The 4435-nt window shown below is 32.9% G+C and overlaps 1 long non-coding RNA gene across 1 annotated transcript; it reads left to right on the plus strand.

Annotated features, from left to right (window-relative positions):
- Window positions 1-385: 385 nt before the first annotated feature.
- LOC133198697 (uncharacterized) lies at window positions 386-2343 on the plus strand. Its single transcript, XR_009722568.1, has 3 exons — window positions 386-569; window positions 1126-1211; window positions 2261-2343. It is a non-coding gene; the product is annotated as an uncharacterized LOC133198697 (long non-coding RNA).
- The last annotated feature ends 2092 nt before the right edge of the window (window positions 2344-4435 follow it).

Below are 4435 nucleotides of genomic sequence, written 5' to 3' on the forward strand. Positions count from 1 at the left end.
TTTTAACACCCCCCCCCCCGCATCAAACAAAAAAAAGTCGCCCCTTTATTTAGCTGTCCTAAATCTATATAAAAAAAAAAATTAATGATTTTTTTCATTTTAATTTATTATATCTTGACACTATACACAGTGGTAGTAGATGCAATAAATTAAGAGGTGACCCCTCCCCCCCCCCCCCCCCCCCCAGATGTTACGTCTGAAATGTTAAACGACTGTTGTTCAATATCTTGAAAGACAGAAAACAGTTATACACAACAATTAAGCACATTTTCATTACCTTGCAGTCAGTGTCGAGTGACACACGTAAACAACATCCCGCAATTTCTTTGTTTATAGGGTCTGTAAGTCTCGTCACGTGACTCGCGAGATTTTTCGATAATATTAACTTCCGGGTACCTCACTCATGGAGATGTATTGGGTTACACATGTTTATGGTTTACACAAAGCGTACAAGGAAAGATTAAGCAGTTGTACAAAGCCGAAGGGTTCTCCGACGTACGATGGATGAATTGAGTGTCATAAAAGCTTGGATGCGAGCATCCAGGAGGAGAATTTCGATCGAAGTACAGGTAAACAAGTCGGAGAATGTCACCTGTTTCTTGTGTATTCTTGGGGAAAATCGAAGTGTCTTGTATCATACCTGGATGGAATAGTTTTGTAATCATCATTCCAATTAATTTATTAACAGATTTTTCTTGAATTCGAGAACAATGATGTTAATACCATCTGATAAAAGAGGAATAGTGTAAGTGCCCGATGGGTACGAACGTCATCTTGTGACTGCATCACCTTTGTTTCGGTAAATAATTTGTTCAGAATACCCTTCATTTATCGACAGAATTTTAGCTGTTGCGTGCCAGTGAGTCTAGTCTTAAGCATTCAATGTTTGAAAGAACATATTTCCCAAGGATAGATTTTCTTTATATATTCTGCCAATTCTCTCTGTATTTATCATTGAACAAAATTCACATGACTGCAACAATATGACCATATTCTTCAGTTTAGAGAGCATGTTATAGAGGAGATTTTGGTTAAAGTTTCAGTCTGTTAAGGTTTCGGTCTGTTTCAGTGTTTGAAATATTCTTTCATCTTACACAATTGTATACATTAAGATTCATTTTATAGCTAAAGTACAAGAGAACTGCAGCACCGAAGACTACATGTACATCGATTTGATTAATCTGTATCCTCAAAAGGCAAATCAAATACAGGTATGAAATAATGTAACAAAATAAGTTCTTGGACTTACGTTTACTCTGATAATACACATAAAGCATATATCAAAAATAGTAACGAATTATAGGTACGTCAGGTGACAACTCAATCAAGTATGGAATATTATTAATGCTGAGTTTCCAATTGTCAAAAGGGTATTCAATATATTCAATACAAGTTGTCAATCATTTATAAGTGATTTGTCCAGTGGTGCTTAACTTTTCTCCCACAGGTTTTTACACATTCACCCATCATTTATCTATACTGTATTCAAGCATTTCTGGACTTTTTTTGTTGGGAGATGTAAGATTTTTGAAGTCCTTTATGATTTGGACACTTTTTCTTGATCCAGTAGATGCTTTTTTTTCTTAATTAACATGACACTGACAAATATTGGACCCCCATAACTTGAATGAATTGTCATTTCTTGTGAGGGTGATGTAGTTGTAATTAGTATAGATCTATGCTGAGAAGAAAGAAATCTATGAAACCATGCAGTTTTGTGTACTTGTTTGTACTTGTTTTTTTTTATAACTTGTATTTTTTAAAATAAAAAAGCACAGTAGCATAGTGGTTTTCTACTGAGAAATCAAGGTTCATTACACAGTATTGGTGTAATGTTGTTACACCTGAATATGTTATAACCTGATGCATTTGGCTCGGGCAAAAGGGTACTTGTGCATCTAAGGTGTTGATCAATGAGGGTCTAATCAATATTCACAAATGTCACATATGCATATAACCAACATGTCAGCGATGTATATGATATATCTCTCAAGAAACATCAAAGTGTAAAAAAACAAAACTTTTTTTCTATGCATCTGAATCATTTATAACACTAAAATTGTATTTAAAAATTAGGCTAACAATAATGTCAAAGAACAATATAGTCTTTAACACATAAGTACAATTTTGCATTCATTCCTCTATTCACTCTATTGTATTAAATGAGGTTCATTTGCATATAAATGTTGTTTACATTGTTTTACTGTCTTTAATAACTTGTAATACTAAATTTTATAACTTGACAAATTCTTCTTTTTAGAAAATGCATATAATTTGGAAAAGAGACCACCAATCCACTGGGGGGTATCACATGAAAGCAATGGTATTACAGAATATTGTAAAGCTGGATGAGTCATAGTGAAACAGGTAGGCAAGTATTTTGTTCTTGGAATTCTTCGCCCCAGTTAAGTTTTATTTTTCTCATTCGGCCCTCATTACAAGTAGGTGAATTTAAAGCGGGGCAAATTCAAAGAAGGCAGCATATATCTTTTAAACACAAATGTGCTTCGTCAAATTTTAAAAGGGCAAAATTGTTTTCAAGAGTGAAAGAGTGAATATATTAAAAATTAAAATGGGGTGAAAATACCCAATAATACAGGTTATATGTATTTATGTATTAACACAGTATATTCTTTATAATGAAAATAATTTGTTCTGTAAAAGGACAAATTTTGTTCTGATTTGTATTTAATAAAAAAATAAATGCCAGATTTATAACATATTTTGCAGGCACCTAAATTACCATCAGTTGTGTGTCAAGCTGTGCAAAAATTCTATGTCATATTACAGAATCTTTTCTTAAATATAGGTATATGTCTGCTCATCTGGCAATCTTTGGACATCACTGGATGGTACTTCCAGCATGAAGACCAGCTAGTTGCCTCACCTGTCTTGACATTGTTAAAGGTAAGTGACCCTTTCAGAAAAGGATCTGACAATGCAAAGGCTTGCTCATCAATTAAAGATTTCTATTTACCAATAGCTAATTAATTTGAATTTCTGTAGCTTAAAAATTTAATGTTATGAATTAAAAAAAAATATTTTAATCAAAATTATTTTTATTTCAGTACTTTGAGACAGTGAAAAGACATTACTGCATCAGAGATCTATCCAGGTTATAAATCTGAGGAAAACAATAAAGCATCATTTGGAGCTACTTATATCACTGCCTTAACGAGTTGTCTGCAGATGGGGCATCCTTAAAAACTTCAGTCGCACTCGTCACTTAGAATAGAAAACTTCACAATTTTATAACTTTTGTATCAATCCTTTTGCACTTCATCTGACTTGGAATTTCAGTAGCCTTTACATGTAACATCCTTCAAGCATTTCATGAAGTACCAACTTGCAGGTGTAAAATGTTTGTCCCAAATGAAACAAAAAAAAAAAAATTCTCTGGCAGTTAGCAGTGTCCTGAGCAGTTGATTGATGTCACAGTTCCACCGGCATAGTATTTGTAGTTGAATGGTGCCATTTTTAAGAAAACTTTTCACAAAAACCTGGAAAACATCAGATGGAAAGGAGCATCTACAAGAAAAACAGTGAACACTTTCTTGAATATTAACAATGATATGTCATGCCCCATTTACATCCTTTATATAAACTAATTAACCAAATCATAGAGAATTATATACAAATTTGTCCTTTTGTGTATTTATAGTGTATTAAATTGATTTTACTAATTTATAAATATTTATGTTTTTCGCAGTCATAAATATTCACAAATATAAGTACATATAACATAAAAATATGACATGTTTATTAGGATAACATGAAATTGTTATTCCTCAAAAACCATCGCTGACCGAGGCAAACAATGGTTTTCAAGGGGTAACAATTTCACATTACCCAAATTAAACAAATAATATTTTTCTTGTTTTAGAATGCATTTGAAAGAAAACATCAAGGTAAAACGAACGTGCAAACATTCTGCACAGCCAACAATCTTTGTTACTATATATTTACATTTCCAATGTCTTTGTCCGAGATAAAATTTCAAATGGTAAAAATACTTTATTTCTACATCGATCTACTGGTTCATCCATAGGCATGGTGAAAAAAAATATCACGTGTGGAGCGGGACAAATAGAGACAGAAGCGGGGCTTGAAGCACGTGAATTTGCAGGATCAAGAGCATGTATATATAAGGAATAACTGTCATATTTTTTGGTTTCATGACGATGATCAATCGATTGGCTTGCATGATAATTTTATGCATAAACGCCCTCGGCGTTTATGCAAATTATCACGCAAGCCACTCGATTGATCACATCATGAAACCAAAAAATTAGACAGTTATTCCTTAAATATACTGTTACCCTTAGTCATGCATTTTCAACCATTGGGATGTAATGTTTGGCATGCAGTAGGGTAATAGTACTTGTTAACAAATGTTTTTAAACCAAATTTGACTATTTAACAGGAAAGTATATGA

This window comes from Saccostrea echinata, unplaced genomic scaffold (assembly GCF_033153115.1).
Source record: "Saccostrea echinata isolate AGI-Se365-2 ecotype Australia unplaced genomic scaffold, CSIRO_AGI_Sech_v1 ptg000001l, whole genome shotgun sequence".
Taxonomy (NCBI): domain Eukaryota; kingdom Metazoa; phylum Mollusca; class Bivalvia; order Ostreida; family Ostreidae; genus Saccostrea; species Saccostrea echinata.